The sequence below is a fragment of the Cupressus sempervirens genome, chromosome 2, assembly GCF_028749045.1.
Source record: "Cupressus sempervirens isolate cs-2001-9-10 chromosome 2, ASM2874904v1, whole genome shotgun sequence".
NCBI lineage: Eukaryota > Viridiplantae > Streptophyta > Pinopsida > Cupressales > Cupressaceae > Cupressus > Cupressus sempervirens.
In genome coordinates, this window is record NC_143119.1 from 409,163,907 (window position 1) to 409,190,086 (window position 26,180).

Below are 26,180 nucleotides of genomic sequence, written 5' to 3' on the forward strand. Positions count from 1 at the left end.
TATAACACCTAAAGACATATGTTGTCATGGAATATATCGAAAGGGGTCATAAATTATCATATGACTCCTTTTAAACCTTTAAAACAAATTAAATATGTCCATAGGGGTCCTAGGACCTCTAGGGACATTTATTGTCATGAAATGTGTCAAAAAGGGTCATAGGTTATGCTATGGCCCCTCTCATCCATTCAAGAAAATATAATAGGTCCCTAGGGGTCCTATATGTTATCATGGAATGCATTGAAAGGGGTCACAAGTTATCCCCTTGCCTATTTCAACCCATTTAAACAAATGAAATAGGTCCCTAGGCGTCCCAGGACCCCTAGGGACATATGTTGTTATGGAATGTCAAAAGGGGTCATACGTTATCATATGACCCCTCTCAACCCATTCAAACAAATGTAATAGGTCCCTAAGGGTCCTAGGACCCCTAAGGACATATGTTGTCATGGAATGTGTCAAAAGGGGTCAAGGGTTATCCTTTGACCCCTTTTGACCCATTCAAACAAATGAGATAATGTCCCTAGGGGACATAGGACCCCTAGGGACATGCATTTTCAAGGAATATAAAACCCTATATTGTATTATGTTTTAAAATCATTTTTAAAAAAATTTGTCTCATTTAGAGTGTAGAAGCTGGAAAAGAAGAACAAAAAAGGAAAAAGGAAAAACCTAGTATAGGCTGGGACATTTAATGTCAAGTATATGTAATATTACATTTGCCTTTGTTACTCATCAAAGGTCTTGAGAGGGCATACCCTCCCTTAAATCATATCTTCCCTTGAATTTTTGGAAAGGTTTAGGAAGGCATACCTTCCTTTACAAAGTTTAATGATTGTACATTAAAATGTTCCTATTTTTTAATTTATACAATTGATTACATACATAAACCTTCAATGATTCTTATAAAAGCTTCTCACTAATCAGGTGTTTTCTCTTATCAATTTGTCTTCTTAGTGTTAGCTTCCTTTCCTAGTTAATGCATAAATGCATTCATGTCCATAACATTCATCAAACAGAGATTAATCACCACGTTGAAATATAATTCCTTCCCCACCTTATTTGAAGATAGCTACAAAACTCAACTTTTCTTGACTCAAATCATTGTTAGTTGAAATCCATATTATTTATATAAGAGAAAATCATAATTTTTAAAGGAAAACTAATAAATGAGGTTAGATAATTTAGCTACAAGTCTCTAGTTGTAGTAGTTTTAAGCTTTAGTTTATATATTATAAGAATATTTTATAATATATGTTGTTGATATATAATTTTAAATCTTTTTTATACTAAATTTTAGCTTTCGTGCTTTGGGTTTTATTTTAATTTGATAATTAGGAATTCCTTTCAGACTTATGGTGTTTACTTCTTATATGTTTTATAATCTCTTTGTATTGAGTCCTATTTTTTATTAGATTCATTTTCAATTTATAATTTTTATTTTTACTTATTTAGTTTTATGAATTATTAGGTATTCTTACCATTTGATGATTTTATAAAATGTATTTATTTGAGGGTTTAAGATACTTGTTGCATCATTTATAAAGGGAGTAATTAGCATATCCTTGATAAGTCTTAAAATTTGAGTATTAACATTCTATTTGAATTCAAAAGCCTTACTACAATGTTTTTTGACCAAGGTAATGAATTATTTAATAGAAATTGTCTTTTTCTAATTAAACCCTTTGTAGTGGATACTAATGAGAATGTTGTGTACCTCTAAATTAAGTTACTATTTAATGGGGAGGTATATTACTAACCATTAAATCTTCATCATCTTCCCTAAGTTGGCCAAGGAATCGACTTCCTTATTACCTTCTCTATATATGTGGTTAATTCTAGTCTCCTTAAATTTATCCAATAATTAAATAGTGTCTTCCAATTTAGAGTTAATAACCTAAATAGGGGTTTTTTTTTTTTCCCTAAAGCGTTAAGGATAATTTTAGAATCGCATTCAAATATTAACTTAGTAATAGCTTCCTCCAAACTCATCTTTAACCCTTCTAGTAAATCTTCTCATTCTTCTAGGTTATTGGATGTCATCCCTAGGTGCTTAGTCAATTTAGTCAGCCAAGAGAAAAATTCATTTTGTATGATACATCCTAATCCTACAACCCTACAATTACCCCTCAAAGCACCATCAAAATTTAATTTTTCCCATCCAACTAAGGGAAGTTCCCATTTGTAATTAACCTTGACTAGTCTATTGGCTTTCAAATATGTCATTAGGGGATTGATTAATCTATACGAATTATTCCACATATCTTTGTCCCAATCAGAGAATGAACCTTCTTCTTTGTATATGTTTCTTAGGCGATTATTCATGACCTCTACTATACTTACGTCCACTTTATTAAGAAAGGTTTGAATGCCCATCTTTTCATCTAAGAATATTCTTTTATTCATTTATTTCTAAATTTTGTAGAGAAGAATGGATGGGGATATTTTTCATAGATCACTATAGACCTTAGGAGATCCTTTTTTAGGCCAACTATTTAAAAATTTGTAAACATTGTCAAATAGAGTTGTTTACCAACTAAACTTATTACAAAACCATTTCCAGCATATATTTGAGAAAGGATGCTGAAACAAAAGATGTTATGAAATTTCATATTCATTTTCACATAACATGCACCTTGAAGGCCCTTCAAACCTTATTTTCATAAACTTGTCAACTATTAGGATTCTAATTTGAAGCATAGCCCATAGTAACATGCCAGCTTTAGAAAGACATGTTGTTTCCCAACATAAGTTAAGAGGGATTTTTTTTTTTTTTCCCATCCTTGAGAATTAACAATTGTTTCATAACTATTTTAGCAATGTACTTCTCATTATTATCTCCTCCCCAAATTAAACTATATATTCTCTCTTTGTGATTTACTTATCTATTATTTATAAATTGCTCAAAGTTTTTCTTTTCTCCATCTAATACGTTCATTTTTGTTACAGATTTTCAACACCATCTTCCATACCTATCTTCTCTTGTTTCCTCTTTATAATCCTTAACTTTTAGACTTATTGTTGTATTAGAGTTTTTTTTATGTTGATAGGTAAGTTAGAGCTATCTAGAGATGGAAGGTTGTACCATGAGTCTTCCCAAAATAATATTTCTTGTACATTGCTTATATCCCATGCAATATTGTTGGTTATTAGATGTTAGCGTTGCATCATAAAGTTCCAAAGTTTTGAACCTTTAGATGGATTTCTTTTTTGAAATAACAAGATAGGTTCAGGATTGTTCAAGTATTAATGGTAAAGGATTTTCACCCATTTACTCTTGCGTTCCTGATACATTCTCCACACTAATTTGGCCCCTAGTTACTCACTTTTCCAACTTAAATTTTCAATACCTAAACCGCTATATTCCTTGGGTCTACATATTTGATCTCATTTAATAAAAGCTTGTTTATTTTTGTCATTTGTGCCCTACCAAAAGAATTTTGTCAATCTACTATCAAATTATCTTTTAACACCTTTTGGTAATGTAAAACATGACATCTATTAAGTGGGTAAGTGCATCAACTTGTGATGCCAAAGGGGGGGAGGGGGGGGGGGGGGGGGGGGTGGTGGTATAAGTGGCCACTTTTTTCTAAAATCAACCATTTCTAAGCTTTGACAAGAATTTGAAGATAGTTATGCTCAAAATTTTAAAATATGATAAAAACAAAAATAGTAGTCTTTTGAATCTAGTTTCTAAATTACTATTTTTTTTCAAAATGGTTTAGTTTTAGGTCCTCAAAAAAGGGGGCCACAAAAAGTGGTACTATATTTTCAAAAAAATATAACATAGTGCAAAGTGTCGCCCCTCTAAAATTTTATCTTTTTTTTTTGAAATTCTTTAATCACTCTAATCAAAATTTGCCTAACATTGTGTAGTTTATCCCATATTTTTTGAGTAATTTTATAATCTTTATTATTTTATGATTTTTATAATTGGACACATCCCAAAAATGTGAGATATATGTGTGCTCCCCTAGAAATAATTGAAAACTAATCTAAAATCAAAACTTCTTTTTCCTAAAGTGTGCATAATGGAGTCTAATTTCTAAAAAAACTAAGTCGTTGTGAAATTCAATGAACGAGCTAAAATCTACACCCCAATTAGTACATATTGGTTTTGGAGAGAAAATGGGCATACATTCAAAAGAAATTATAGTTGAAAGGCTTACAATGGGATGAATTCAAAATAAATTATATGGTTATATAGCTAACGCAGAGATCTATAATATCATGTAACCTATTTTTATCAATGCTCAACCACAAGGAAACTTGAAGGAGAGCACACAAGAAAAATCAATCATTTTTTGTATGTTTTCTGCAAAACCTATTTCAAACTAGTTTAGAGACTCCAAACCTTTGGGTTAGATCCCAAGGAAAACTCAAAATCTTTAAATATTGTGTGCATGCCATAGCATGTGCATGTTATTTAAAGCATTCTTAAATCCAAACTTGCATAGCGCGCACGACGCACACACTTTGTAAGCTTAAATTTCAATAAAGAGGAAAGGAGAGAGGGTAGAGTGTGAGAGCGAGGAGAGGATGGGGAGAGAGTAGGATATGGGAAAGGGTGGGATATGGATAGAGGGAGGAAGAAATGGAGAGAGAGAGAGAGAGACAGAGAGAGAGAGTAGGGGATTCGAGAAGGTGGGATAGGTAGGGAGGGAGGGAGGCAGGGAGAGAGAGAGAGAGAGAGAGAGAGACAGACAGACAGAGAGAGAGAGAGAGAGAGAGAGAGAGAGTAGGGGATGTGAGAGGGAGAGAGAATGAAAGAGGGAGAGTAGGGGATGAGAGAGGGTGAGATAGTGAGTGTGAGAGAGAGAGATGTGTGAGAAATATATATTAAAAGAGAGGAGTGTGGGAGAGAGAGATAAAGAGAGAGATGTGTGTGAAAAATATATATTAAAAAAGAGGAGCGGGAGAGATATTTAGCTAGAGAAATACGGAGATCAAGATCAAGATAGATACATGAAAATATATATAGAGAGAGAGAGAGGGATAAATAGAGATAGAGAGAGTAGGAGATGGTAAAGGGTGGGATAGAGAGAAAAGGAGGGAGAAATGGAGAGAGAGAGAAAGAGAGAGAGAGAGAGAGAGGGAGAGGGAGATTAGGGGATGGGAGAGGGTAGAATAGGGGGAGAGGGGAGAGAGAGAAATGGGAGAGTAGGGGTTAGAGAGGGAGGGAAGGATGGAGGAGGTGTGAGAGAGGGGAGAGAGAGGGGTGAGAGAGAGAGAGAGAGAGTAGTGTGTGGGAGAGGGAGGGATGGAGGGAGGGAGGGAGGGAGAGAGGGGGGGGAAGATGGGAGAGGGTTGGATAGTGTGAGAGAGAGGGTGGGGGGAGAGAGAGAGAGAGAGAGAGAGAGAGAGAGAGAGAGAGAGAGAGAGAGATGGGAGAGGTTGGGATAGTGTGAGAGAGAGAGGGAGGGGAGGGGAGAGAGAGAGAGAGGGAGGGAGGGAGGGAGGGAGCGAGGGAGAGAGAGAGAGAGAAGTATGAGAGAGGATGGGATAGGGTGAGAGAGAGAGATTAGAGGATGGGAGAGATTGGGATAGGGAGGGCGAGAGAGGGGGGGGCAGATGCGAATGGGTGGGATTGGGGGAGAGAGAGTATGGGTGGGAGAGGGAGAGGGGAGAGGAGGAGAGAGAGGGGGAGAGAGAGGGGGGGAGAGGGAGAGAGGGAGAGAGAGAGTAGGGGATGAGAAAGAGTGAGATATGGAGAGGGGGAGAGAGAAAGGGGAGAGAGAGAGTAGGGAATGGGAGAGGCTAGGATAGAGAGAGATGGGGAGAGAGTGAAGGAGATTGGAGGAGGGTGCGAGGAGGGAGAGAGAGAGAGAGAGAGAGGAATGGGAGAGGGCGGGATAGAGAGAGAGTAGGGGATGGGAGAGGATGGGATAGGGAGGGAGGGAGGGAGGGAGCGAGAGAGAGAGAGAGAGAGAGAGAGAGGATGGGATAGGGAGAGAGGGTGTGGGGGAGAGAGAGAGAGAGAGAGAGAGAGAGAGAGAGAGAGAGAGAGAGAGAGAGAAGGGGATGGGAGATGGTTGGATAGGGAGAGATGGAGGGAGCGAGAGAGAGAGAGAGAGAGAGAGAGAGAGAGGGTGGGGGATAGGAGAGGGTGGGATAGAGAAAGAGAGAGAGGGTGGGATAGGGAGAGAGGGTAGGAGGGAGAGTATGGGATGGGAGAGGGTGGGATAGGGAGAGATGGAGGGGGAGAGAGAGAGAGAGAGAGAGAGAGAGAGAGAGAGAGAGAGAGAGAGAGAGAGAGAGAGAGAGAGAGAGAGAGAGAGAGAGAGAGAGAGAGAGAGAGAGAGATGGGGGGAGAGAGATTTTTCACAGTGTGTATGCACTATAATGTTTGTATGCTTTAGAGTGAATATGCACTATATGAAAATACCAAATAATGGTTACAAGGAAAGTTTGCATCCCTACTAACCCATATTCACTTTTTTGCCTATTGTACATTTTGTTGTTCTAACAAAAAACACAGGTTTCATGCTATTGGAAGCTAGAAAACACCAAATTCAATCATTAGATACACTATTTGAAGGGTTTTTTAACATTCTTTCTATAGAAAAGGTTAGTGCAGTCCTTTTAAGTATTATTTTTTACTATAGAGACAAATTTCATTATAGTTTGATAAGTTGTTTAATATATAGTGAATTCATTGAAAAAATGATTTGTTTGAATGAATTCTTATTTGGAAATGGTTAGAAATTTTAATGTATGAATTATTTATTATAATTTGTACACATTGTTTAATATGCATTGTGTATTCATTGAAATAATTATAATTTGCATATGCATTTCAATGATTTGTTATTTACAAATTATAAGTAATTTAGATGTTTGAATAATCATCATCATGCCAAGGAAGAAACCAAAAACTCAAACAACGAAATAGAGGGAGACAGATTTTAGCATTTAAAAGAGATGAAATGAAATTACTACATGAAGAATGAAAATTGCAATCCAATAATGAAGAATTGTCTTTCAAAGAGGAACACGAACCACCAACATAAAGAAAGAAAGAGGAAGAATTGGAAATACAAAGAGAATGAATGAGACTCTTACCCTCAAGAAGACAATTGAATTGTGAAGCTACACAATAGTAAATTCAAACTCAAATTTTGACAAATTTTGGTTGAAATTTTGACCAACCAATTTGTGGTAAATTTTCTTGTTGAAATTTTCACTAGCCTACAAGTTGGTCAAAATTTTGACCAATACATTCATTGAAAAATATTAATTTTTGCTAACTCTGATTTTTCATTGTTGGTCAAAATTTCCACCAATGTTTGGTCCAAAAAAATTAGAATTTTTGGCAATTTTAACCAATTCTTGGTAGAAAACTATCAAGAATTAGTCAAAATTTCCACCAATGTTTGGTTGAAATTTTTTAAGAATTGGTGGAATTTTTGACCAATTCTTGGTAGAAAACTATCAAGAATTGGTTGAAATTTGCACCAATGTTTGATTGAAATTTTTTTATAATTGGTGGAAATTTCAACGAATTCTTGGTAGAAAACTATCAAGAATTGGTCAAAATTTCCACCAATGTTTGGTCCAAAAAAAATTATGCTATATCAAGCAATTGTTTCTTATCCAAGCCATTTAATTTGCAACTTTTTAAATCTCTGCAAAGATAAAGTTGGAACAAGAGAATTTTTCTTCTTAAAGGTGTCCTTTGATTGTAAAGTGTCCATTCCATTATCTGTTGAACAATCAAGCATTTTTTCCTTATCCAAGCCATTTAATTTGCAACCTTTTAAATCTATGCAAAGATAAAGTTGGAGCAGGAGAATTATTATTCTCAAAGGCATCCTCTGATTGTAAAGCATCCATTCCATTATCTGTTGAACAAGAGTCCTCTGATTGTAAAGCATCCATTCCATTATCTATTGAACAATCTTGTTCAATAGATAATGGAATGGATGCCTTTGAGAAGAAAAATTCTCCTACTCCAACTTTATCTTTGTAGAGATTTAAAAGGTTGCAAATTAAATTGCTTGGATAAGAAACAATTGCTTGATATAGCATGGAAAAAATGGATATTTATGCATAGGGCACCATCAATTATGTGAGTGATGTAGATGCAGCCAAATTTTTTGGGGTCAAAGCCACAAATTAATATAAGGTTTCTAATCTCCATGAGGTCAACATTGTAGATGTAAGGGCTATGGAGAGGGCACTTCTTCATTGTCCACTTCATCACTGATTAACTTGCACCATAGATCGACGGTCTTCATCTTTGTCGTGGCCTCCTATCCCCTATGTGAGTGCTGATGTAGAAGCCAAAGTGGAAAAAATAAGTGAAAATGTGTTGAATAAGGTTTCTAATCTCAACATGTTCAACATTGTTGATTTAAGGGCTATAGACTAGAAAATTATTCAATGTCCAATTAGGGGTAGCATTGCATACTCTTTAACTATTACATGTATAGCCCTAGGAGGAAATAGGTTGTTGATTGCTTCTTTTGGCCTTGCACTTTCTTCTTTGCAAGTTTTTCTTAAACATAGCTCTACATCCATACTAGGTGATCTGCATATGGATCTACAAATGGCTTATAGAAAATCAATAAATGATATTAAAAAAGAGCTTTTTATGAGGATTATCTCAACAAAAACAATTTTTCATAACCGCTCAACTAAGACTCCAGGGTACTACATTTTAACCCCTATAAGAGTCCATATCACAATTAATTTCCTGACTAAATGTGAACTTCAAATTTTAGATCAAGTTGCAAATCTTATAAGTCTTTAAGTTTTGAAAAGTTAAATTGGTTTGTTTCACATAAGGAATTAAGTCTATGATAGCAATGAAAGCCATCTTTAACCTTACATCTTTGGAAATAAACCTCTCCATGTTGAAGTCCAGCCTTGGATTAACAACTTCCAACTTCATAGATAGGAAATGTGGAAAATAAGGAGACATTAATTGCAATCAAAATTGAAGTTTGAAGATATTGTTTCAATTGTTTCTAGAGATCTCACCTTAACTTGATGTTGTAGTGATTGGACAGTTAATTATCTCATCTAACATCACTGCTTTACCAGTTATTTGCAGACAACAAATTAGTCTTCCTTTAGTTCAAACTTCAACATGCCAACTACCAAACCATTTGATAATATATCAAACAAAATATAAAACCCATAAGAGGTCAAATTTTAGCCGTCACTACCTTACTACATCCTGGAACAAGATCTTGCAACAACTTCATATGTTAACTGATCTTTTCTCCTCTCACCTACAATTCAGAGTGTAGAGAGAATTTATTTTGGCTTTTTAAAGTTATATAATGATTAATTGGATCAGACATCTAGAAAGTACATATGCATAGTTATCAACAAATTGATTTCAATGATCATAGAAGTAGCAGAATTTGAAGTGCTTAACTCTAAAGACTTCAGATGCAATTCAGCATTTTAGCCTATTCTTCAATATTTTAGGCTCATTATATGAAGAGATCTAAAAAAGAAAATATTTCACAAAAAAATCCTTCCTAATTATGTGGAAAAATGAAAACTTACCCTCTCTGCAAGGCTATGGTTTTTGGTAGCTTGGCCTCTCCTTGCTCTTACATGTATGTAGTCTTTGGATGCCTCAGAAGGTTTCCCTTGGTAGTATGACAGGGAGGTAGTACATCATGGGAAGGAAAATAAGTATTCTTTTAGGAAGGATGGGTCACCTATAGGATATAGTAAGCACATAATTAGGAGTGGCCTATCAATCTCTATTGTTTAAATTGGTTCCACACATTTTTGGAGTGATTTTCATCTTGCTGATTTGCTTAAAGTTCTTACGGGACTTAGCAAATTTTGGAGCTGGTAGTACCATTCTTGCCAAACTTTACTTGATATACTGGGACTAAGAACTCAAACAATAAGAGGTGTTTGGACTCTTGAGTAATATACTAAGAGGTTTGTGCAATTCAAGAATGGGATTAGGGTTTGTGCAGATTTCTTGATCAGTAATTGATAGTAGCAAATTTGAGATCCATCAGGCATTACAAAGATTTTATGGTTCAACTTGTTTGATACATTGAGAAATTTCTAGTTTAATTCAATAAATTTTCCTACAAGCCAAGCATAGCATTTAGTAATTCCATTGTTCCTTTCATTATTTGTTTTTAGTAATTATTGTTGATGCAAATAAAACTAGTTGGCACCAGTGTAGCAAGTTGGGCACACATATATTGAGATCTACATGGATCCATCAATATAATTCCTCATTTACTTGGGTATTGGACTTTAGGTATACAAATTCTTATTAATGATGTCTCAAATTCTCTTAATTCTTGAACTCAATTTTATTTCATGGTTAAACTCCAAACTATTAATTGGCATTAAAAATCAATGACAAACATTATCAAATAAACTTAAAACCACTTCAATCAACACCTAAACAAATCAGAAAAATTGGATCAGATCGGTGGGGATATTTCAAGAGATTCTGATTTGAATGTTTTCATTTAAGAGAAGACTACTTGGTATGTCAAACAAAAAACTTTGTGGCAAAATACCAGCACAAAGTCAATTCTTCACATTTAGGGCTTCATATTTCTATGGTAACCCCTATCTTTGTCGTTTCCACTTGATGTCAAATGTCCAGCAACTATCCTGATTGTGCATAATGGTAATGAGGGAGATGAGGAAATAGGGGATCCTTGGTATTGGTATGTTGGATGTATTGTATGTTTTTCTATTGGTTTTTGGGGAGTATTTGGGCTACTGAGAGTAAAGAAATGGTGAACAAGATACAACACTATCATGGATGACGCTGCTGCCATCTTTTGTGATTCATTGTCTGGACAATGGAAATCATTCCTGGGAAATAATTTTATGCATCAATAGTAATCATATTTCAACAATAACTAGCAATTATATGTATTGGAGGTTCAAGGAGGAAAGTTTTAATAGAGAATCTATTATAGAAATGAAGTTAAAATAGATTAGTCATGGTTTCTAATTGTATTATAAATACTTTTAAATCTTCAAGTATTCTATGATAAATTAATCAATACACGGTAGAAGTCAAAATGTAGTTTTTACAACTAAGTTAACCTAAAAATTTCCTTGACTGTATCATGTCTGAATTCTCATGGATGTCATCTTATAAACAATCATCTAGGCAATAGTTCTATGTTTCTTATTATATTCTATGCACGCCTTGAGTTTTCATTGGACATTATCATAACAAATGAGAAGGACTAGATGCAACTCAAAATTTGGTGTTAAATTTGATATGCAATAGTTATAAGTGTTTTGTTAAGAAATTTTGAAAGTTTCTTATATAATTGTTTTAGAGGAAATGGGGCTAGTATTGCTAGAATTATCCCATATGCTTCTCTACATTTTATGATAGATGAATAATATCACTAGTAAATCATTAACTATTATCCTAGAGTTAGAATTGGTCAAATTGTCGATATCTTGGTAGGACCCTTGTTGTGAGGAACAATAGTTATGCATCCAAAGCCACTAGACTTACCTTGTATTAGTCTAGCATCTCAGGTAAGTCATTTGAAGATTTATTTTAGCTTGTGTCAAACTAGCTACTAGCATATAAGATAAAAAAATTTAGATCTTTATTTTGAGAGTATACATTTCAAAGGGTATAGTGAAATTCTAGAATGCTAATGGTTTATTATAGGCTTGCTAATCTCACCAATTTTTGAGAAATATTGTTAGCTACATGTACAAAGATTTGAGCAAGTACCCAGAAAAATCCTCTAAATCTGAAGATAATTTTGCACAAAATTTGTATGTGTTGGTATGAGAGTGTTGGGAATTAACAAGTGGGAAATATACTTTTGAGAGGTGGGGGTTGAATCAAAAGTATTAAACTTTAACTAATAAAACTTTTAACTTTAAAACATTGCATGCATAAACATATGAAAATAACATGTAAACTAAATGCATCCACATAAACACTTGACACCAGATATGGTTACCCAGAAACCCTCCAATGAGAAGGTAAAATTGGGGTGGGGATGACACCCACAACTCTTCACTACTATAGCAATAAAGTTCACCTATTAAGGTGCCCTGTTAAAACCTTACAAGGATTGTTAGATCCTACCCTGTTAAAGGATTTTAACACTCTATCAAAAGTGTACCTGGCTAAAGGATTTACAAACATTCACTTGGAATGTCACCCTATTAAAGGCTTTATACAATGGTTGTTAAACCAACCTATCTCCATAGGATTTCATTCTGCTAATACAATTGTTAGAAAGTATAGTAGAATGTTTGACCTATTACTTGCAATCTGCTATTGCTGATTTTAGATCATTGTTCTATCCAGACTAATCCATACTAATCTGATATGAAACTACTATGACCTTGATTCTCTATTTTGTTAACTAATTCTACAATCATGTCCTTCTTCTAAGTCAATTCACCCCTTTCACTTCCTTCAAACTTTGCTAGCATTCTCTCCTTGCATGTATTTTCTTTTTGCACATTCTATCTAATACATACTAATTTATGGGATTTTGACCTCCTTAAAAGGATTTCATGACTTAGGGTTAGATATGAATCTATGATTAGATTCATCTATCTTTCCTGCTCAAATATTTCCAATTTTCTAATTGTTTGCTTGTTGTTTGCATACGGAATCAAATAGATTCAATCTTATCTTTTAATCCTTCGAGATCTATCGATATGTCAGCTCAAAAATGGTTTACATATTATTTTGTAAAGGCATAAACATTATGCTAATTCTATGTTACTCAGCACTTACTAATTGTTGATGCTCGACACATATTAGATTATGTCTTGCTTGGCACTTGAACTTTTCTCAGCATCTATTAGGCACTCAGCATCTGAAACTTGCTTTTCACTGTCTATTTTCTTGGCATTTGAATGACTCAGCACTCGTTGAATTTCTATCTTGGCACATATTGTAACTTGGCATCTATATTATACTCAGCATCAACTTAGAAAATTTCTTAAGTGTGTTAACACTCAATTGTCAAAACCAATCTAAGATCAACAATCTCCCCCTTTGACATGAGTGTCAAAAACACTTAACTATACATGATGAAACTAAACTCTTCAAGTATAATATACATTTTGTTTGGCATATATACAAAACTTCAAAATTGTTCAAAATTTTGTGAAGGACTATATACCTCAAAATTTTGTATCTCCCCCTGAGTTGATGTGCCATATCCTTGTAATCAAAATATCTCTGAATAGATTGATGTGCCTCAACTAATACTCCTTGTCTTAGGGTCTGATACTCTTTATTTGATGTGTTCTATTATGCCCTGTATTTTCTCTGTTTGCTTTCTCTATTTATTTTATTCCTCCCTCTTTTATTTTTTCTCCCCCTTTCACATGTTCCCCTTACAGTTTAAAGTGTCCTTTTGTTGACACTTATGTCAAAGGTTCTAGACATTGACTAAATATTTGGCCAAGAAGTTCTTGTTCACTTCCATTACAATTCTTGGAGTAGCATCCCAGCTTTGTATTGCAACTTCTAGGGATTTTTTTTGAATGGTTGTCTCTACTGCAACGTGAACTAAGCTATCTAATGTGGAAAGATTGGGATCATTCTTTATCACATTCTTTGAATAGGCTAGTTCCTTTTGAAAAATTTCCATGTGAGGGGTTAGGGAGGCTTGTATTTGCACCAACTTGGCTCTTGTGTTAGCCTCTTTTGCTATTAATATAGCTAGTTCCTTTTGAGTGTGAAGTGTTGTATTAAAGTGCTTCTCACTTTGAGTTGGATCTTTGGGTAGTTGCATGCTTGATATCTCTAAGTTCCTCTCCAAGCTCATGATTCTCTAGCTAGTCTCCTATATGAAGATAGAAGGATCACAAAATTTTGAGTACAATTAGAAGATATTCTCAAGTATTGCCTTCACCTTTTCAATTTTCTTAGCTAGTTCCACTTGTGATAGTGCTATCTCACTAGATATTCTTTCATTTACCTTTGTTTGAAACTTCCTTTTTGACCATTCCATTAGCTTTGCATTAGTATCATGGTTTTCACTTTACACATGGTCCACTATGTTTGAAAGTTTCTCCATAATGGACTTTGTTTCATCAAGTGCGTACAAGCTAAATGCATCTAAAAATATGTCCTTTATTTCAATTAATTATTGCCTCTATTTATACTCATTCCTGAGTATCTCTTACTTCTTCTTCCTCTCTAGTGCCTCTTGCACTTCATTGATCTGATCAATGTTCATGGTTTCATAGTCATACTTAGGAATGACTATTTCTTCATCTAGTGTAGGGTCTTCGTAGTGAACTACCCTTGCAAACTTCATAGAGCTTGAGCCTAGTGCTAAAATTTGAAGTGGTACTACTTTAGTGCTTAGCTTTTGTGATATTTTTGTTGGAGTCCCAAAGGTTGGTAGATTAGCCAAAGTTTGAATTACTCATTGCTCCTTCTCCTCCTCTGATCTATCTTTATCAAGAACTATTATCTGAGGTGGTGCACCTTGTACTTGTGCAGTAGGAATAAAAGTATCCATATGTCCTTTTTGGTCCTTTGTTGGCTCCTCGGTAGTTGTAGTGACCTTAACTATGGATTCAACCTTAGCTGATGTATCTTATGCAGCTTACTCTTTGGGTTGTCCACTTCTAGTTGTAGGGATGATAGAAAATATTTCTTGTGTTGCCATCTTATCCCTAGTCAAGTCAGTTACTACTTTCTGCAACTCATCTACACTAACCAACACTGGATTGTTTCATAATTGGGCTTGTAGAGTTCTTTGGTCAAGGATCTTCTTGAGATCCTCTATAGTCAATGGATTTATGTTCTGACCAGAATTGTCAGAAACATCCTTTACTTTTATTATTTTTGTAGGTGTAGAAGTGTCTTGTGGAGGACTTGGAGGTGCTAATTGTGTGTCTTGCACACTCTGTTCTATTTGTTGCTCTTTAGCAGTTGCCATATCATCCTTTTGTGTTTCCTTTTCCACTGTATTTTCCTTTTCTTTTTTCTTTTCACCTTCCTTTTCATTTTCAACCTCTTTTCCATTGTTTCTCCCTTCAAAGGGTTCTTCTTCTCCTTCTTTTACAGTTGTGAGGCCATAGATTAACTTCCACATTTGTGTGGACTTTTTCACAACATCCTAAATCTTATTTTGAATAATACTAAATGCTCTATATTTGGGTGCAAATTTTCTCCCATGCTTCTTATTTGCCTTGGTTATTTGTCTTTTTGTGAGCTCTGGAATTACTCAAGCCAATGTTGACTCTCTTTTTTCTTTTTCCATATTAAGGCAATAATGCCATTTATTTTCAACAATAGTATACAACTCTTTGGGCATAGAATTGTCAAGTTCAAGTGGAGTGTTCTTGAACTTTGCCATCATAGTGTAGACTAATTCTTCAACTATGTTCTATTCTTCTCTAATCAACTTATTAAAATCAATGCTTTTCAAGCCTGATAAGTTTGCATTCTCTCTATTATTATCACATATGTTTTCTAAATTTGACTTGGTGGTGTAACTTACCACTCTAAATTGGATAGTGTCTTCAGATTCAATCCTTTCCTCATCTAACTTAGGAGGTGCAACATATTTTCTTCTTAGCTTCTTCTTTGTTGGACCTTCCTACTTGGTAGCCTTCTTCTTCTCTTGCTCCTTAGCCTCCTTTTTTGTAGCTCTTGTACTTTCCCTTGTAGTAGGCTTAGGTAGACTTGGCGTGGCTATCTTTTTGCCTTTGGGCTGAGTTGCAAGCTATTTTTGAGCTTTTATTTTCTTTGGCTCTAGCTTGGGAGGTGCTTCATCAACTTGCTCTTCCTCCTCAACACCTTTTTCCTCTTTAGAATCTTCACCCATGCCTTGTGTCAAGGCAAGTGGTCCTTGGCCCTATTCTTCTTCTTCTTCTTCTTCTTCTTCTTCTTCTTCTTTTAATTATGTTGTCCCTTCACCAAATTTGGCCTTTAGCTTTTTGACCAATTTATCCTTCTTCTTTAGGGTTGAAGTAGTCTTTAACTCCATCTCTACCTTGGATTTCACAACATTAAAAGTGCCAAAGGGTTTTGCACTTTTATCAATGCCTTCTGCAAGCAATGTTGTAATTGTTGCTGATGCCTCATCAATGTTAATTTCATATCCAAGTGGCCTTGGCCATCTCACCCTTGGTACTGTTGCTTGGATATATGTATAATCAATGTCAACTAAGAAACAAATGTCATTGATGTGTTGATCCACTAGAGAAATTGTTATTATGAGCCTTTGCTTCATAGACTTTTTAAACTCTTCAAAATAGCTTTTCATTAAGGTTTCAAAATTGGCTCTCATCTACACTATGTACTCATTAACTTGTACTGCTATAGACCTATTTGTTTTGAAGCTTATTTTACCAAAAGAAGGGAATTCATTATGAACATAGAAAAATATGCATATCAAAATTGATCCAAATTTGCACTGAGCACTCTTGGATCTCCTTATCGCTCCCAAATTCTCCATAATCTATTGTAGTTGTAGTTCTACTAGATCATATGTATGATCTTTCTTGACAAATTTGTATCCTACATCAACTGCAATGCATGGTACACTATTTAGTCAGCTTGACTAGTAGAATTTATGGGATATAACCCTAACAAAAATTCTACAAGTGGATCTCTAATTGTGTCAATTGTCATGCCCCTTTTGTTCCACTTGGCTCCAACGTGCTTCTTTATGGCTTCTTTTGAATCACTCCTTAGGGTCTTTATCTATTCTGGGGTTGGGTACCCTATAACCCTATGTATGATTCTCTTTGACAATTTAATGGGTCCATCCTCTAACCATAGGCATCCGTCATGAATTCTACTTGACACTATTCTTATCCATTCAATTTTGAAAACTCCAAGGAAATCTAGGGCATAGGTTAAGCCCTTCCTTTCAACAATCTAAAATTCTTCCTTTAATACCCCATTCTCACAAATTTTTTCATAGGCTTGCCTAATCTCCATTTCACCAATTGCTCCAACTTTACAATTATAACATTTTTGGACATCTTTCATCATAACAACCTTAGGTGGAATAATAGACAAAGCACCAGCAAGGTCATTTTTGTAAACGACTTCAAGAATTGGTCTGAAATTTTGTTGTTTCACTTCATTTCTGACCAACTAAACCTCAAATGGTTCCTTATCCTTGGGATTCCTAGAGCTAGATGCCATTTCTAAAAACTAGGGTTTCAAGATATAGAAATTTTGTAACTATGTATCTTAGCACTTGAGTAAATACCTTAGATCGACGAGACAATGTTGAATCTTAGTTGGAATCTTTGCAAAAGTGTCAATCTCTACTTGGAAATCATTTTTTTTCTCTTCTCACTCTCACTTTGTATTTGTAATGATGAGAAATGATCAAAAACTTGACCTCATTCCCTTTATTACATAGCATTTAATGCTTAGTGCATGTACAGCTGTCCACTCTGCTTCTAATGTAATTCTACTTTACTCGGCCTCCATTGATTTTCTAACACTTAGCATCCACTGGAGTTTCCCTTACTCAACTTCAATAATAATTTCCTTTTACTTGGCAACCACTATTGACTTGGCTTCTACTAACTTTGGCAGACAACTCAGCATATACTAGGATTTCACTTGGCATCTGAAGGCAACTTTCCTTACTCGGCAATAGTATGAAAACTTTTTGCATCTTTATTCATGTTGATCTGTCTTTTTCAGTACTGACTCATTCTAGGAATTGATGTATGATAAAGCATTTAAATATCAGTCCCACATGCCTTCTTGCTTAGTTTTATGAAGTATGACCACTTGACCCTTTAGGTGAAGTGATCCCTTCATTTGATGTGTTACTTCCATCTTTCTTCTTCCATGTTTTATTCATCTCTCCTCTAATGTATTTAACATCTACTTTTCCTTTTCCCTTATTTGAGTCTGAGTTAGGTTCCTTTGATCTTGTTGGACAATGCTTGCTGATATGACTAGTCTTCAAACAACTAAAGCATGTAGTTTGGCTCAACCATCTGCTATAGCTTCCACTGAACTTATGAAATTTTTAGGGATGTGCCCATACTATTGATAGTAGTGATAGCTATGTCTTGTGTTGTAATCCCAATTGTAGGAATTTTCATGGCTTCTTCCCTTGTTTGATGACCATGTGGACTTGGATCTACATTCAAAGGCTTTGTGTCCAAACTTCTAACAATTGTAACAGCATCCTTCAAATCTTGGTGCATGCATGGTCCTTGTCTTGCATTCATGTGCCTAATGACCTTGCTTGTTACACTTGTAATAATGGATCATGTTCTTTGGCTTAACATTCTGACTAGCATTCTTGTTCCTACAAACATTAGCTATATGTACTTTCTTACCAAAATGATGATAAGTGGGTTTTGAGTTCTTACCTTTGTCATTCCTTTGTTCAGTAGTCTTGGTTGACACTCCTTCTTCAGTGTTTGTGTAGCCCAAGCATGATGTGTTTTTACTAGATCTAGGGGATTTCAATAGTTTCTCAAAGTATTTGATGGCTTCATTTGGCTTGTTCAAGCTTTTAGCAAACTCCTTCTCTCTTTTTAGGTCATTCTACAATTGCTCATTTTGCAATTTCAATGTAGTTATTTCAATGTCTTTGACATTCAACTCATGATGGACATTCATCATTTGGCTCAAGGTATCCAACTACATGTTTGAGATACTAGACAGCTCTACTAATTTTTTTTCTAATCTATTTGACAAAATACTTTTATCTTCTTCAATCATGACCTTATCCTCAATGGCTTTCTTCTTTTGTTTAGTTACTTCATATAGCAGTATTGCTTGTGATTCTTGCTCCAACTTGAGATTTCTAATCTCTTCAACTTGTGCTCTATTCTTGTCCATGAGATCTGCAATTGCTGCATCAAACTCACATGAGTTATCATGTGTAAATAACTTTATGGTGTCAATCTCCTTGTATTGAGTGTCATTCTTAGCTATGGCAATCTCTTTCCTTCTCTTTAGCAAACTCCTCAAGGAATTTTTGGCTTCATCCAACTATTGCAGTAAGAGGTGTATCTCAATCTTTTGATTCTTAATGGTTTTTCCCAACTTGTAGAATACCATCTCAATATCTTTTCTCCAAGTTGTAAGGCTTCTCCTAATGAGAACTAGGCTTTGATACCAATTGTTGGGAATTGACAAGTGGGAAATATACTTCTGAGAGGGGGGGTGAATCAGAAGTATTAAACTTTAACCAATGAAACTTTTAACTTTAAAACATTGCATGCATAAACATATGAAAATAACATGTAAAGTAAATGCATCCACATAAACACTTGACACTAGATATGGTTATCTAGAAACCCTCCAATGAGAAGGTAAAACTGGGGTGGGGATGACACCTACAACTCTTCACTACTATAGCAATAAAGTTCACCTATTAAGGTTACATATTTTTGACCATTCTCATGATTTGCCATGTGAAAGGCCTGCCTTGTTAAAAGCTTACAAGGATTGTTAGATCCTACCCTATTAAAGGATTTTAACACTCTATCAAAAGTGTACCTAGCTAAAGGATTTACAAACATTCACTTGGAATGCCAACCTATTAAAGGCTTTATACAATGGTTGTTAAACCAACCTATCTCCATAGGATTTCATTCTGCTAATACAATTGTTAGAAAGTATAGTAGAATGTTTGACCTGATTACTTGCAATCTGCTATTGTTGATTTTAGATCCTTGTTCTATCTAAACTGATCCTTACGGATCTAGTATGAAACTACTATTACCTTGATTCTTTGTTCTACTAATTGATTTTGCAATGTTATCCTTCTTCTAAATCAATTCACCCCTTTCACTTCCTTCAAACTTTGCTAGCATTCTCTCCTTGCATGCATTCTCCTTTTGCACATTCTATCTCATACAATATTGATTTATGGGGTTTTGACCTCCTTAAAAGGATTTCATGACTTAGGGTTAGGTATGAATCTATGATTGAGATTCATCTATCTTTCCCACTCAAATATTTTCAATTTTCTAATTGGCTGAATGTTGTTTGCATAGGGAATCAAATATATTTGATTTTATCTTTTAATCCTCTAAGATCTATCCATATGTCGGCTCAAAAATGGTTTAGATCTTAGTTTTTGAAGGCACAAACTCTTCTATTGATTCTGTGTTACTCGACACTTATTGATTGCTAATGCTCAGCACATACTAGATTATGTCTTGCTCAGTACTTAAACTTTGTTCGACATTTATTAGTCACTCAACATCTAAAACTTGCTCAGCACTATCTGTTTGCTCGACATCTAAATGACTCAACACTTGTTGAATTTTTGGCTCAGCACATATTGTAACTCAGCATCTATATTATACTTGGCATCAACATAGAAAATTTCTTAAGTGTGTTGACACTCAATTGTCAAAACCAATCTAAGATCAAGAAAGAGTATAAAGAGGATGTCTCTCTTGCAATGTTGAAAATGAATTTTAATAATGTATATAGATTTATTTTTTATGTAAAATATAACTAAACCATATATTCTTTATTCTTTATGATTGCAATAAATTGAAGTAGAAGGCATAAATTGTTACTCTTCTTTCTACTCTATTTCATATTCCTATTTTTAGTATTTACTTGTGCAATTGATAGGATCGCACAAAATATCTTTGGATAACCAATTAAGGCATGCACATTTTTAGGCAGCCTACAAATTGATAGTGGATGCTTTTGCAAATGTCTACAAGAAGAGTGGCTTGCATGATCTCTACAATGGACTAGGTCAAAACTATGGATTTTTAACTGAGAAAAATTAAAACACAACAGAAAATGGTTGGCCCATTTAGATTCACAGAGAAACTCACTCAAATAGTTACCTCAATATTTTGTACAAATTACTCAATGACGAGGATGAGAAGATACATGGGAGAGTTTGTTAAGAAACATGTACACTGTTGTTGTTGTTGTTGTTAATGTGCTTATAAGGACACTACTATTGTAGTACCAATCAGCACCCTCTTATAGGTACTTATTTAAAAAAACATGTATGAAACCCTATCAACTTATAGTATTATCAATTATTATTCTAAACTCAATAAAATTTAACTTATATTTGTATCACGACAAAAAAAAAACTAAACATAGCTAGTGCAATTATCATCAAAATTTTAAGAGAGATGGTAAGAAACAATAGTTAAAAATAGTTGTCTTACTTCACAGAGGGAACAGCTAGAACAATATCAATCCATATGATGAAACTAGAAATATATGAAATTGTGATGTGGGAAGAACACACTTAGAATGTCAAAATAGTGAAAGTATTCCTGATATCATAGACAACATGAACTTATGATTCTGATTGAGTGAATATAAAGAAATACATGAATCACCCCTTTAGCTTTTGAGATGAGAAAAAATAAATTGGAAGAATTATTACCAAATTAACTCCAAATTTGTACCATATTTTAATGGTCTCAAATATTTCTAAGTCCAATGGAAACTATCTATAATTTTGCTTGATCATGACATTAGCCTCTTCCAACCGATTACCCTACAGATATGAGACATGAACGCTCACCATTCTTATTCTATTATGTCTATGATTTCAGTGGTCGATCAATATTTAAATCAAGTTAAATTAACATAATTACAAAAAAATTCTCAATGTTTGAGATAACGATTGAATTACTAGACTTTATGTTTATATGAATAACAAAGATATTAAGAAATACCATTCTAATTCATTCCAATTATTTCATAGCTATTGTTTTCATTTTAATTGAAATTATTTTCATTGCTTCCTAGTCTACATATACTCACGAAAGATATTTCACACCCTATCTTTCAAGTGAGTGAGAATTTTTGGTTTAATTGTTATTCGAGTGTAATTGCTACAACAATAATTTGAGGGCTATAGTTTTTGTACTTTCCATGAATTCATCATTTTCTTGCTTAAAATGTAGTTTGTAGTAACCAATGAATTAAGGTGCTAACAAAACAAGAGGAAGGGTCTATGCAATTCACAACATTACAAATTATAAAGCACAGAAAACCAACAAGAAAAAGAATGAACATAACATGTTCCAATTGATTCAGAACATTTCACCTCTTGACAGCTTCCTTAATAGAAATCATTTCTACGCCACCCAAAAAATGGAAGGTAGATAAAGATCAAATAGAAGGGACAAACAAACAAATAGAGAAAATGAATATAATTATGCACATAAAAAAACATACATACTTTTTCAAGAGCATGTGTCCTGGCTATGTACATTTTCAAAGGACCATCCCAATAGGGTAGTCTAGGAGCAAGAGCAAGTATTGCCATGAAGGATGTCAGTGCTACTACAATTACCTGGGGCAGGGGCATAATATTTGCATTTCTTCCTCCAAGAAGATAATGCCTCATTTGGGGTGTCATTAGCACCAATCTGCTTGCTCATACTTTCTGAACTAAAGGATTTTGTCTCCACTTTATTTTCATACCTTCAAATCAAAGCATACCCAGAAATGCAATGAATGGGCTGCTCACAAATAAATCATTGTAATAGAAATGTGGGTTTATAGTAATGTGTTCTAAATGTAACAAGATTAAGAAAACTATCATTGCATTCAAACAATATCCGAGCCACAAATTCATCTTTCTAGTTAAAACAAAATTGAAGAAAGAACCTCCCAATGATGAGCAGAGGCTCAAACATCCTCAAGTACTCATTTAAGTCTTTGAAACTACTCCCTACTTTCTTCAAAGCTACACCCTCTTCAGTAGTATTCTTACTATGTTCTTTCTCTCTTTCCTGCCAAAGTTTTGTTTGAAAACATTAATTTTAGTGAGAAACGTCATTGCACGAGTAGTAAAGTGAAAAGTGAGTACTTTGAAATGCTTGATGAGGTCAAAATAGTCCCAGGGCAGAACAATTTTCTGAAGCCTGGCATGATGAGCTTGAGCATTTGCATGCCTCTACATCCTCTCTACTCCTCCCATTTCCATCTGCACTGCAATCACTCAATTTTAAATTCTATTATGAGTGTGCAAGTAAACCTATCCAAACATATCCAGCTTACTTTTTTGTTGTTTTTTTGATTTTTGGGTGCCTAGTAAGTCCAAAGATCATTGTTCAATACATTGCTAGGGATAAAAGCTTCCCCTCTCACACTACTTACTATGACATAAGAAGAAGTAGCCAGATCCTTTGAAAAAATGGTTTTAATGGCATTTGTGAATTACATTATCCTTTCTACATCTTCTTTAGAGATGAGCCCCATTGTGTTTGGTGAAACATTGAGCAAAAGAACACAATTTCTCCCCACTAAATTATAATAGATATCTAGTAATTTGCTTAGTAGTTTTGGTTTCTACTCTAGATGCCAAAACCAGCCTTTTCTGATTGATGCATCAAATTCTGTAGGAATGCAATCTGTTCCATATGGATCTCCAATATTCAAATACCTATAGGAGAAAAAACTAGAATTGTTCAATAAAGTTTTTGCCAAGGGGAAAAGGGTTTTTTATTTTTATTTTTTGGGGGTTTTTATGAGTTACCCTTCAATAGAAGCATCTCCAATCTTCAAGGAATATCCATTCATGGTGGACCAAAATGTTGAGCCTGCAGTCCCATTTTCATCTCCCACCCATCTGATGTCTAGCCCTACATCTGAGAATATGTTTGTCAATATTTGCAACTCATTAACTAGAGAAAACCACTTGGAAAACAAGTATGTCATTGTAGTGTTATCTCCTTTTGCACCATCAAACCATACTTCGAATATGGGGCCATACTTGCAATCCGTATACCAATCTTAAACCCTCAAAAAGAAAACATAGATGGAAATTTTCTACTTGGTAGCTTAAGCTTTCACAATTGATTATTTTTATAGAAACTTTTTAGGCATTTGTTTGCTTTTAGTCACTCACTATTCTAAAATAGCATAAAATTGACAAGTACGAACACATTAATTGCAATAGTTTCATTTTAAAGTTGTGCTTCCTAGTTGGCGAAGTTAAAGAGCATGGGATGCCTTACTATGAAAGGAAATATTGTTGTGTTCTTTTTGAATCTTGTGAAGTGGTGTGTAATGCCTTATTTACAGTTATATTCACTACATATCTGGATCCAATGAATTAAGTCTATAATGCTTTGTTTACTGTCCATAGTAATACCATACTGAAGTTATATTTTCTCTTTGAAGCATTCCATGAACTTCAAAACATCTAGTAATTGCTCTTCAGAGCTCATTTTCAGATAAATCCTTAGAAAAGGGTCCATCGAATCATGGACAAGGTGGCTATCTTGTTCAAACCCATAATTACCATAAAGAAAGATAATACCCCAACTTTTCAAAGGATAAATCTCAAAGGTAAAACCTATTTGATGTTTGATAGAAAAAGTAGAGCCTATTTGCTTGATAAATTAGCAGACAATTGAGTTGTTTAATTGATTTGTATTGTAATGTTTAGTTGAATGCAGAGATCTAATATTATAAGAAAATATAGCCTAAATTACAACCCTCAATCTATAACTCCCAATTAAAATAAAAAAACTATTCATACACCCTGAGACAATAACATTGCTATTGAAGTTGATAAGGCAGATAAGAATATATAGATCTCATATGTTTTCAAGGCTATTAAGAATATATGTATCTCATTTGTCATCCACATTTTAATGCATTTTGTATACCAGCTCAGTTTCTTATTGTTTTCTCAACACATTTGGGATTTTTTGGAGTTTGGAATTGGAAACATTATATTTATAGAATCAAGCATCCATTTCTTTTTGTTTGGGCTAAGAGTAGGTATAGAAACAATTTCCACATTGTAACAATGTTTTCTTGCAAAATATTTTTATGGAAACTCTAGCTTCACTTCACCATGGCTACAGAAGCAATAAACCTCTACTCTACCCAACTTTACCTACTCAAATTCGATTTAGTGGACAAACTTGTCTTCAAATATTCTAGTACATAAAGTGCTTGTTTCTTGCCATAGATGAAAAATAGAGAAAACACTAAGAATGGCACATGGGATGAAGCCTATTTATAGATAACATAAATTATTTCCCATGGATTTCATCCTTTTCTTATTATAGCTAATTAACAATTGGAGCTAAAAAATTGTTTCTCATATTTATATCAATCAATTAAAAAATAATAAAGAAAGCATAGAAAATCTCACTTTGTTCCTACAACTGTTCCAAATAAAATTCATTATACTACACCTTGTTCCCATAGAAATGCTCATATTGATTCCATGGAGACAAACAAACACCAAAATCCAAGCCTTGGGCTTGTGCCGCCATTGATAAGTCCTTAACATCTTCTTCTCCATCTTTACAATAGCTGCTTTTCACAAAATGATCTGTATACTTAGAAGGCCGGAGGTAGAACCCATCATGGTGTTTTTTAGTTAGAATTAAAAGAGAAAACCCTACTTCTTTGGCCACATTCACCCATAGATTTTCATCAAGCCCATTTGGATTGAACCATTGAGGATTCTCTTTCCCTGTTCCGCATTCTCTGTTGGTGAATGTATTTATACAGAAATGAAGAAACATAACCATTTCTCTCTACCACCATTTAAGTTGCTTGGCAGTGGGAAGAGGCTCCAGAGGCAAGGGACATGGAACAAAAAAATTGTAGACCCCCAAATCAAAAATACATGAAAGAAAAATAGCCACCCATATCATAATTCTCCCCATTTCACACTACCCCACCAATAATTGAATGATGATTTTCTCCATGTTAAAACGGAGCATTCAGATCAATCTCAAGCTATGTAGTACAAATATATCATGTGCTACAACATCAATTAACACATTCGCCCTCTAAGAGGTTCAAATTTTTATGAGGAATCACATGTCTGTGAGATAAGCAGATCAAGATAGAGTATAAAATCCAAACAACACAAATCTTACAAGTTAAAAATGGAGTCTAAAGATTCTAATTTTAAATAGCAAATAAAGAAAATGATGTTCACATTAATAAATTTTATTGCTAATTTTAAAACACCCGAATCCACTCCTCCATTGGGCAAAATAGAATGATGCTACTTAGGTTTTTTCACTTTGTTCGCTATGATTTTAAATCAATAAAAGTGAGAAGAGATGTTTTCACAGATGAAGTTTGAAGTCATGACTAGCAATAGTGAGCAACTAGAAAGTAGAGACAGAGTGAGCAATAGGGAGAAGTTGGGGGGCACAATCATAAAATAAGGATCGACAAATGTAAAGAAAAATGCAATGAGGACTTGTAATGCAGAAGGATTGACAAATGTACAAGAAAACAA

At 34.4% G+C, this 26,180-nt stretch overlaps 1 pseudogene; it reads right to left on the reverse strand.

Annotated features, from left to right (window-relative positions):
- Nucleotides 1-10,756: 10,756 nt before the first annotated feature.
- On the reverse strand, nucleotides 10,757-25,593 carry LOC149572839 (alpha-L-fucosidase 1-like; annotated as a pseudogene).
- Between the last annotated feature and the right edge of the window lie 587 nt (nucleotides 25,594-26,180).